Source organism: Triticum urartu, chromosome 5 (assembly GCF_003073215.2).
Source record: "Triticum urartu cultivar G1812 chromosome 5, Tu2.1, whole genome shotgun sequence".
NCBI classification, from domain to species: domain Eukaryota; kingdom Viridiplantae; phylum Streptophyta; class Magnoliopsida; order Poales; family Poaceae; genus Triticum; species Triticum urartu.
Genome location: NC_053026.1, coordinates 257,497,835 through 257,510,256, shown reverse-complemented (window position 1 = coordinate 257,510,256; position 12,422 = coordinate 257,497,835).

The window sequence follows — 12,422 nt, the reverse complement described above, 5'->3', positions numbered from 1 at the left end:
TAAATATGATTAGTTCATCGTTCCTGATTCAGCCTATTATGAATAAACATGTTTGCAATGACAATTAGAGATCATAGTTTCTTGTGCCATGCTTGATTAGCTATGAGTTATAATGGTTTACCTTGCGTGCCAACATGCTATTAAAATGGTTATGATGTGGTATGATAGGGTGGTATCCTCCACTGAATGATTTAAGTGACTTGACTTGGCACATGTTCACGCATGTAGTTGAAACAAAATCAACATAGCCTTCATGATATTTATGTTCATGGTGGATTATATCCTACTCATGCTTGTATTCGGTGTTGATTAATTTTAATGCATGTTCATGACTGTTGTCGCTCTCTAGCTGGTCGCTTCCCAGTCTTCTGCTAGCCTTCACCTGTACTAAGCGGGAATACTGCTTGTGCATCCAAACTCCTTAAACCCCAAAGTTATTCCACATGAGTCCACTATACCTACCTATATACGGTATCTACCTGCCGTTCCAAGTAAATTTGTATGTGCCAAACTCTAAACCTTCAAATAAATATCCTGTTTTGTATACTCGAATAGCTCATGTATCAACTAGGGTTGTCTGTATCTTCCATGTTAGGCGGGTTATTCTCAAGAGGAGTGGACTCCGCTCCTCACTCACGAGATAAACGGCTGGTCACCGGGATGCCCAGTCCCATGCTTTATGCAAACTAAATCAAAATAATTGCAAACAAAACTCCCCCTGGGACTCTTGTTAGTTGGAAGCACTCGTTGTTTTGAGCAAGCCATGGATTGATGCTTGTTGGTGGAAGGGGGAGTATAAACTTTACCATTCTGTTTGTGAACCGCCTATAATGTGTGTAGCATGGAAGATATTGCCATCTCTTGGTTGTTATGTTGACAATTAAAGTATACCGCTCAAAATATTATTCACCTCTATTTCAAAACCGAGCTCTGGCACCTCTACAAATCCCAGCTTCCCTTTGCGATGGGCCTATCTATTTACTTTTATGCTGAGTCATCATCCTCTTATAAAAAAGCACCAGTTGGAGGGCACTGCTGTCATTTGCATTCATTACTGTTAGTTTACATTGAGTATGACTTGACTGGATCTCTTTTACCATGAATTACAATGCCTAGTCAGTCCTTGGTCTTTAAAGGTGCTTTGCATTTATGTTTTGCGGTCTCAGAAAGGGCTAGCGAGATACCACCTTGTTATATCATATTATGATTGTTTTGAGAAAGTGTTGTCATCTGAGATTTATAATTATGGCTCGCTAGTTGATTATGCTATTGATATGAGTAAACCTGAGACCTAAGCGTTATTGTGAATGTGGTTAGTTTTAATCTTTGCTGAAAACTTGAATGCTGGCTTTACATATTTACAAAAACAAGAGCAAACATAGTTTGTAAAAGTTTTTCTTTATCACTTTCAGTTTATCAACTGAATTGCTTGAGGACAAGCAAAGGTTTAAGCTTGGGGGAGTTGATACGTCTCCAACGTCTCTACTTTTCCAAACACTTTTGCCCTTGTTTTGGACTCTAACTTGCATGATTTGAATGGAACTAACCCGGACTGACGTTGTTTTCAGCAGAATTACCATGGTGTTATTTATGTGCAGGAGCAAACGTTCTCGGAATGACTTGAAACTTCACGGAGCAACTTTTCAGAAAATAAGAAAAATACCCGCCAAAGATGAAGGCCAGGGGGCCCACCGTCTCTCCACGAGGGTGGGGGGCGCCTGCCCCCTAGGGTGCGCCCCCTACCTCGTGGGCCCCCTGTTGCCTCTCCGACTCCAACTCCACCTCCATATATTGAGTTTCGGGGAGAAAAAAATCAGAGAGAAGAAATCATCGCGTTTTACGATACGGAGCCGTCGCCAAGCCCTAAAACCTCTTGGGAGGGCTGATCTAGAGTCCGTTCGGGGCTCCGGAGAGGGGAATCCGTCGCCATCGTGATCATCAACCATCCTCCATCACCAATTTCATGATGCTCACCACCGTGCATGAGTAATTCCATCGTAGGCTTGCTGGATGGTGATGGGTTGGATGAGATCTATCATGTAATCGAGTTAGTTTTGTTCGGGTTTGATCCCTAGTGTCCACTATGTTCTGAGATTGATGTTGCTATGACTCTGCTATGCTTAATGCTTGTTACTAGGGCCCGAGTGCCATGATTTCAGATCTGAACCTATTATGTTTTCATCAATATATGAGTGTTCTTGATCCTATCTTGCAAGTCTATAGTCACCTATTATGTGTTATGATCCGTTAACCTCGAAGTGACAATAATCGGGATACTTACCGGTGATGACCGTAGTTTGAGGAGTTCATGTATTCACTATGTGTTAATGCTTTGTTCCGGTTCTCTATTAAAAGGAGGCCTTAATATCCCTTAGTTTCCGTAAGGACCCCGCTGCCACGGGAGGGTAGGACAAAACATGTCATGCAAGTTCTTTTCCATAAGCACGTATGACTATATTCAGAATACATGCCTACATTATATCAATGAACTGGAGCTAGTTCTGTGTCACCCTAGATTATGACTGTTACATGATGAACCGCATCCGGCATAATTCTCCATCACTGATCCATTGCCTACGAGCTTTCCATATATTGTTGTTCGCTTATTTACTTTCCCGTTGCTATTGCTATCATCACTACAAAATACCAAAAACATTACTTTTACTATTGTTACCTTTTGCTACCATTATCACCACTATCATATTACTTTGCTACTAAATACTTTGCTGCAGATATTAAGTTTCCAGGTGTGGTTGAATTGACAACTCAGCTGCTAATACTTGAGAGTATTCTTTGGCTCTCCTTGTGTCGAATCAATAAATTTGGGTTGAATACTTACCCTCGAAAACTATTGCGATCCCCTATACCTGCGGGTTATCACACTCCGATAGAAAAGAGGAACAGGGAACATCACTAGAACCTTGTAGGTTGAAAGACACAAGAAAAGGGTTGGAATGGACAAGAAGTACATGCAAGCACTCCATTTGAAACGAGAAGTACAAGGAACGATAAAGGTCAATTTCGACAACACTCCGGTTGAAACAAGATAGAGAAGGAATAAGAATGATATAATTTGGAGAGCACTCCGACTATAAATGGAAGGAATTGAACATGAACTTGACAAGATGAGAGGATGCTTGATGAAATCAACAACACATTGCCTCCGGAACTACTGAAAGAATGGCACCGTGGGTAAGAAAGATTTCAAGCAGCACTCCGGTTGAGAAGGGAGGTAAAACTTGATAAGATGAGAGAAATTGAATGGAGGACACGACACTCCGATTGAATGGATAAGCACGAAAAGAACACGGTCCTCATAATTCGGGATGATGAGTGAAGAGAGCAACATCACAAAGCCTCCAGAACAAAAGAATAGAAGCTAGATTGTTTGGATAAAAGAATGGAGTTGCAAATGCCAACTTCTGCCACAAATGAGCTTGGAAGGCACCCTTACAAGAAGGTTATAACGGAGTTGTTGGAAAACCAACAACGAAAGAGTAAGCTTGTTGTGGGATTATGGAAAACATCTCAAAATCTTGAGGTGAAATTCTGCCACATACGAAAAACTATAGGTTGGGTCGATATGAACAAGGAGACGAGAAACTTATTTCGCCGGGAGGATAAATGAAGAACTTGGTTCATTTATGAGCACCATAAATGCAACAATCCTTAGGGAAAGCTTTAGGTGAAATATAACCCAATATAACTCCAATGAAGAGATTGATGGATTGAAAACATGTCTTGAGCGAAGAGAAAATGACGGATTTAGATATGTCACTTTAGAAAACTTGTGAATCATGAAACACGAAGGGAAAAATTGTCAAGAGTGACATAACACCACCTCAAAAGATAAGGTAGAACAAATTGCACTTTGGAATGCAAGATGAAGAGATCTTGAACTTCTCAAAACAAGACATGTGTTGAACACCATGTTTATTTTAGAGTATATCTTGGTAGATCAAAACTTCAAGGGAAATTTTGACGAACAACTGAAGAATGAAAGGAATCCTTGATGAACCTAGTAATGATAATGTTCATGATGATGCTCAACCTAGTAATGATAATGATATAGAAATTGAACCTGCTGTTGATCTTGATAACCCACAATCAAAGAATCAATGTTATGATAAAAAAGACTTTGCTGCTAGGAAACATGGTAAAGAAAGAGAGCCATGGGTTCAGAAACCCATGCCTTTTCCTCCCTAACCATCCAAGAAAAAGGATGATGTAGATTTTGAGCGCTTTGCTGAAATGATTAGGCCTATCTTTTTGCGTATGCGATTAACTGATATGCTCAAAACCAATCCTTATGCTAAGTACATGAAAGATATTATTACAAATAAAAGAAAGATACCGGAAGCTGAAATTTCCACCATGCTTGCTAATTTTACTTTTAAGGGTGGAATACCAAAGAAACTTGGAGATCCCGGTGTACCAACTATACCATGCTCCATTAAAAGAAATTATGTTAAAACTGCTTTATGTGATCTTGGAGCCGGTGTTAGTGTTATGCTTCTCTCTTTATATTGTAGACTTGATTTGAATAAGTTGACACCTACTAAAATATCTTTGCAAATGGCTGATAAATCAACAGCTATACCTGTCGGTATTTGTGAGGATGTGCCTGTTGTAGTTGCAAAGGTTACTATTTTAACAGACTTTGTTGTTCTTGATATTCCCGAGGACGATAGTATGTCTATTATTCTTGGAAGACCCTTTTTGAATACCGCAGGGGCTGTTATTGATTGCACTAAAGGCAATGTCACTTTTCATGTTAATGGCAATGAGCTTACACTACACTTTACGAGGAAACAACCTCAAGTTCATAGTATCAACTCTATTGGAAAAATTCCATCAATTATATTTGGAGGTTTTGAATTTCTTCTTCCTACCGTCAAGAAGAAATATGATATTCTTATTATTGGAGATGTGCATATCCCCGTTGAGGAAACATAGTGTTATTCCAAATTTCTCCGGTTCCATGTTATTCGGAATGAGTTCGTTAACAAGACTTGATCAACCTTGTTAGAGGATTCCTTTTGATGATCATGAGATGGATAGAAGGCACAACCTTCTGTACCCCACTTCTTTCTGTTATTTATATTAATTAAAATAAAAACAAATATTTTTCTGTTTGTTATCTGATTATCCGTGCAATATAAAAATACCTCGAAAATAAAAGTTCTCCAAATGCCCTAAAATTTAAATATGATTTTTTCCAGAATATTTGAGAATATTTGGCACAAAGAACACATCAGGGGGGCCAACCAGCTGCCCACGAGGGTGGAGGGCGCGCCCTACCCCCTGGGCGCGCCCCCCTGCCTCGTGGGCCCATGGTGGCCCTCCTCCACTTATTCCTGCACCCACACACTTCATCTTCCTCTAACAAACACGAATATCCAGCTCAAGCACGAGTTCTAGCTCACTTTGCTGCCATTTTCGATCTCCTTGCTCAAAGCACCCCTCACAAAACTGCTTGGGGAGATTGTTCCTTGGTATGTGACTCCTCCATTGGTCCAATTAGTTTTTGTTCTAATGCTTTATCCATTGCAAATTTTTGCTACTCAGGTGACCCTGTTCTTGAGCTTGCATGTCAAAATTATATGGTCAAAAGTAGTTTCGATGCATGATATAGGCCCTAGACACTTGTATGAGTAGTTGCTATCAATATTATTGAGTTTGGTTTACTTTTATTTGGAAGTTACTAAAAATTTCGGAATTTTTCAGAAAATGATGAGGAGACTATTGAGGGGCTCATCGAGCCAAAGCTCGAAGGAAAAGGCACCGAAGCCTAAGTATAATTTGCCGCGCACCGCGGAGATTCGGGCGTGTGAATGGCCTTCCGATGATTTCTTGAGAGCAGCCGGTATTTATGAAGATTTTCATGAGTTGGCTAAGAATGCAGGCCTCACCGCTTTCCTCCACGATCAATGCGATCAGTATCTCTTACTCACAAATACCTTTGTGCAAAACTTTCATTTCCATTCTAGGAACTCGCCACCTATGGTGGAGTTTCATTTATATGATGAGCATAAGGAGATGTCACTTTATGATTTTTGTCGGATTTGATTAGTCCCTTTTGAGGGCAAGACAGAAGAACCACATCATGATGATGTGGAGGGGTTTATTGATACTATCACTGTAGGGGAAACTAGGAAGGCTTCCGATGCACGAATCACTAGCATACATTTTCCTGTTTTACGTTACTTTGCATTATTTGCTAGTCATTGCTTAATTGGACGCGGAAACTGTGGAAAGCTTAATATCCCTGATATATAATTATTCTGCTCCACGGTTTATGCAGTGATAACACTTTTAGTATGGGCGGTATTATTGCCAAACGGTTAAGTCTGAACCGTACCAAGGGCCCCATCTTTGAAGGCATCTATGCTTCACGCCTAGCTGCACATTTTAACATACCTATTAGGCATTTTGCGAAGGAAGAAAAGGTGCTGCCTCGTGTTTATCTAGATTATAAAAGTATGGTGGCACATGATTTTATTGTTAAGAATAGGGAAGGAGAGCTTAAATATCAATTGTTCTTTAATAAACATCATCCTGAGAGTATTACCCTGTCTGCTCCTTCTTTGTTTGATTTATCTTCAGGCACGTACCTTGTTCCATTGAAGGCTATTCACGCCTACCGGAACCCTGATCCAGCCGAGGAGCTAGAGCCGGAACCACAAGTTGATCCTTCACGACAGTCTAATTACCAGTGGGATTCGGAGATGATTGTCAGCCAGTGGCAATCAGAGTCTTCCTCTTCTTCTTCTAAGTACGACCCCAACTACTATTATGGATATCCGCCAGGCCAGCCGTGGCCATAGACCAACTTAGTCGAAAAGCCTAAGCTTGGGGGAGTACGTATTTCCCACCGACATTACATTTATGTTCACACACTCATTGCTAGATGTAGGTGCTCATACTTTTTCATTGTATCATCCATGCTAGTTTATTTTCCTTTTTATGCTTTCTTCTTGTGTGTTTAATAAACCTTAAGAAAAACCAAAAAAATAGTTGTAGCTTTTAATCAGTTTAATTTCCATGCTTGTAGTAGTAATTAAAAAGAAAACCCAAAAATATTTCCTGTTCTTTTGCTTGTTGGGAGCTTTCCCGCGTAAATAGTTTTATTTCTTTTCTTTCCTTTGGGGGTCAATAGGAGAAGACCATAATTAAATTGTTGAAGTGGCTCTTATATGCATCATTGTTTATCTGACAAAAGAGCCCATATTGCCTTGTCTTCTCCTGTTTATTGAATGCTTGCAGATTCCAGCTTAGTCCAATGCACGTGCACTATTATTATTATTCACATCATTCGATCGTGCAAGTGAAAGGCAATTATGATGATATATGATGGACTGGCTGAGATGAGAAAAGCTGGTATGAACTCGACCTCTTTTGTTTTTGTAAATATGATTAGTTCATCGTTCCTGATTCAGCCTATTATGAATAAACATGTTTGCAATGACAACTAGAGATCATAGTTTCTTATGCCATGCTTGATTATCTATGAGTTATAATGGTTTACCTTGCGTGCCAACATGCTATTGAGATAGTTATGATGTGGTATGATAGGGTTGTATCCTCCTTTGAATGATTTAAGTGACTTGATCATGTTCACGCATGTAGTTGAAACAAAATCAACATAGCCTTCATGATATTTATGTTCATGGTGGATTATATCCTACTCATGCTTGCATTCGGTGTTGATTAATTTTAATGCATGTTCATGACTATTGTCGCTCTCTAGCTGGTCCCTCCCCAGTCTTTTGCTAGCCTTCACCTGTACTAAGCGGGAATACTGCTTGTGCATCCAAACTCCTTAAACCCCAAAGTTATTCCACATGAGTCCACTATACCTACCCATATTCGGTATCTACCTGCCTTTCCAGGTAAATTTGTATGTGCCAAACTCTAAACCTTCAAATAAATATCCTGTTTTGTATGCTCGAATAGCTCATGTATCAACTAGGGCTGTCTGTATCTTCCATGTTAGGCGGGTTATTCTCAAGAGGAGTGGACTCACTCCTCACTCATGAGATAAATGGCTGGTCACCGGGATGCCCAGTCCCATGCTTTATGCAAACTAAATCAAAATAATTACAAACAAAACTCCCCCTGGGACTCTTGTTAGTTGGAGGCACTCGTTGTTTTGAGCATGCCATCGATTGATTGTTGTTGGTGGAAGGGGGAGTATAAACTTTACCATTCTGTTTGGGAACCGCCTATAATGTGTGTAGCATGGAAGATATCTTCATCTCTTGGTTGTAATGTTGACAATGGAAGTATACCGCTCAAAATATTATTCACCTCTATTTCAAAACTGAGCTCTGGCACCTCTACAAATCCCTGCTTCCCTCTGCGAAGGGCCTATCTATTTACTTTTATGCTGAGTCATCATCCTCTTATTAAAAAGCACCAGTTGGAGAGCACCGCTGTCATTTGCATTCATTATTGTTAGTTTACATTGAGTATGACTTGATTGGATCTCTTTTACCATGAATTACAAAGTCTAGTCAGTCCTTGGTCTTTAAAGGTGCTCTGCATTTATGTTTTGCGGTCTCAGAAAGGGCTAGCGAGATACCATCTTGTTATATCATATTATGATTGTTTTGAGAAAGTGTTGTCATCCGAGATTTATTATTATGGCTTGCTAGTTGATTATGCTATTGATATGAGTAAACTTGAGACCTATGTGTTATTGTGAATGTGGTTAGTTATAATCTGTGCTGAAAACTTGAATGCTGGCTTTACATATTTACAACAACAAGAGCAAACAGAGTTTGTAAAAGTTTTTCTTTATCACTTTCAGTTTGTCAACTGAATTGCTTGAGGACAGGCAAAGGTTTAAGCTTGGGGGAGTTGATACGCCTCCAACGTATCTACTTTACGAAACACTTTTGGCCTTGTTTTGGACTCTAAATTGCATGATTTGAATGGAACTAACCTGGACTGACGCTGTTTTCAGCAGAATTACCATGGTGTTATTTATGTGCAGGAGCAAACTTTCTCGGAATGGCCTGAAACTTCACGGAGCCACTTTTCAGAAAATAAGAAAAATACCTGCGAAAGATGAAGGCCAGGGGGCCCACCACCTCTCCACGAGGGTGGGGGCGCTCCTGCCCCCCTAGGGCATGCCCCCTACCTCGTGGGCCCCCTGTTGCCTCTCCGATTCCAACTCCAACTCTATACATTGAGTTTCGGGGAGAAAAAAATCAGAGAGAAAAAATCATCGCGTTTTACGATATAGAGCCGCCTCCAAGCCCTAAAACCTCTCGGGAGGGATGATCTGGAGTCCGTTCGGGGCTCCGGAGAGGGGAATCCGTCGCCATCGTCATCATCAACTATCCTCCATCACCAATTTCATGATGCTCACCACCGTGCATGAGTAATTCCATCGTAGGCTTGCTGGACGGTGATGGGTTGGATGGGATCTATCATGTAATCGAGTTAGTTTTGTTAGGGTTTGATCCCTAGTGTCCACTATGTTTTGAGATTGATGTGGCTATGCTTAATGCTTGTCACTAGGGCCCGAGTGCCATGATTTCAGATCTGAACCTGTTATGTTTTCATCAATATATGAGTGTTCTTGATCCTATCTTGCAAGTGTATAGTCACCTATTATGTGTTATGATCCGTTAACCCCGAAGTGACAATAATCGGGATACTTACCGATGATGACCATAGTTTGAGGAGTTCATGTATTCACTATGTGTTAATGCTCTGTTCCGGTTCTCTATTAAAAGGAGGCCTTAATATCCCTTAGTTTTCGTAAGGACCCCGCTGCCACGGGAGGGTAGGAAAAATGATGTCATGCAAGTTCTTTTTCATAAGCACGTATGACTATATTCGGAATACATGCCTACATTACATTGATGAACTAGAGCTAGTTCTGTGTCACCCTAGGTTATGACTGTTACATGATGAACCGCATCCGGCGTAATTCTCCATCACTGATCCATTGCCTACGAGCTTTCCATATATTGTTCTTCGCTTATTTACTTTCCCGTTGCTATTGCTATCTTCACTACAAAATACCAAAAACATTGCTTTTACTACTGTTACCTTTTCCTACCGTTACCACTACTATCATATTACTTTGCTACTAAATACTTTGCTGCAGATATTAAGTTTCCAGGTGTGGTTGAATTGACAACTCAGCTGCTAATACTTGAGAATATTCTTTGGATCCCCTTGTGCCGAATCTACAAATTTGGGTTGAATACTCTACTCTCGAAAACTGTTGCGATCCCTTATACTTGTGGGTTATCAATCTCTCCCTCACCGATCACGCCCTCAAGCACTTCGCGATCTCAAAGGCTAGCTCGACGAAGTCACAACACTAGGGACACAAGCACTACAAAAAATACACTTTTGTGATGATATGTGTTTGTCACAGTAGGTCGCTTTTTTGTCATGCATGTATATCCATGACAAATTTATGACAGAATCAAGATAGTCATACCTGTGCTGTCGTAGAAGTGTTCCATGACATTACCAAAATTATCATCACGGTAGTGTCCACTTCCATGACGATAAATCGCGCGTCACAGAAGTGCTTTCGTCAAGGGTGACCGACACGTGGCATCCACCGTAACGAAACGCCGTTAAGCTATCGGTTCGGGTTTTGGATCCGATAACCCGTTAACAGCCCCGACCAATGGGGATTTCCACGTGTAAAATCTTCATTGGCTAGAGGAAACACGTGTCGGCTCATCGTTGGGACAGATGTCATCCACTCACTGGACAGAAGGCACCTATGATACGTCGACACGTGGCATGGACCAACAGTGGCCCATTCCTGTGAAAAGGCCGGCCCATTTGACTTGGTCAAAAGCTGGCGGGCCGGCCCATGGAAAGCCTGTTAACGGCCTGTTTGCATATAGCCCATTTACAGCCCGCTAATCCAAGGCCCGTTACGCCCTACCGAATTAGGCCCAGTAGCGTCATCTGGGCCGTCCAATATGATTCCAGCCCGTTTTCACTTCTGGCCCATGTATAGCCCATGCCGTCTTTCGGCCCATATGAGGACCTTTGTAACTCTTTGGCCATTAGCGACCCGTGCTGAAACTGGCCCGTAATGAACAGTGTATTACTTTACACCCATTAACGGCACGTGGTGAAACTGACCCGTAATGAATAGTGTATCACTTTGTACCCATTAACGGCCCGTTATTCCGTTGGGCCGTTTCCAGCCCAAGTTAACTTTCGGCCTTCTGAGGGCCCATTTATTATTGGGCTCATTTGCAGCATTCAGTTACTTACGGCCCGTTACTGTCATTTTCTGTTTGTGGGCCAAATTCAGCCCATCGTTACGGTCGGCCCGTTTGCGGACCGTTAGTCTGTTGGGCCATTTTCATAGCATCACCAAATACGGCCTATTAACGGCCCGTTATGGTCAGCCCATAAAACGTACAATTTCCATTAAAGGCCCATCTACGGCCCATTAAAGGCCCGTACAAGACCCATAAATGAGCCGGTGGCCCATGGATCCTACGAGACGTAGAAGGCCCATGGATCCTACGAGACGTAGAAGGCCCATGGATCCTACGAGACGTAGAAGGCCCATGGATCCTACGAGAGGTAGAAGGCCCATGGATCCGACGACCCGTGAAGGGCCATGGTCGGGTGAATTGGCCCCCGTTTGAACGATATAACATATTCAAAGAATTATCCTACTCAATACTATCACTTCTAAAAAGCCTACACTATTACAACAAAGAGATCAAGGCATAGAAAGGTAGAATAATCCTACACTATACAATAATGAAATTACAGCCGATTATACCCACTGGGCATTATGGTTCGGCACAGGTGATAATAAAGCATACACAAACAGCAAATTACATACACTGGGCAAATACAGCTCATACATCATGGACACGCATCAACTCAACTCCAATTGAACTATAATCTCTTCAGAAAATAGGATTGGCCGGATTCACATAGCACAAATTTCAGACTGCAAAATCTCCAATTCCTTCATGGTTACCTGAGTGTCTTGTTTCATTTTTTTGACTCCTGCATCTAATACCTGCATGTCCAGTCTCAACTTGTTGATTATACGTTGACAATCATGTACACGTTGTCTTGCCACCTCTAGTTGATGCTCGAGAACATCAGCACATTCCAATTCCAATCCATAATCATTCAGTAATGGCCATGCCGCACTGCTCGCAAATCTTTGTGTTGATGTCACTTCATCCTGAAATGTTTCTGTAAGTACACATGACTAGGGCAAAAATATAGTTACAACAGTGAAGCGAACAAGACACTATTTTGTACTACATGGCAAAACAGGACTAACAATAATGTTACACGTCACTTTCAAAAAAAATGTTACACGTCATGAAGCATAAGCAGGTGATATTTTAAAAATTATAAAGAAGATAGTCTGTGAAGCCTGCATATAGAAATCCCTC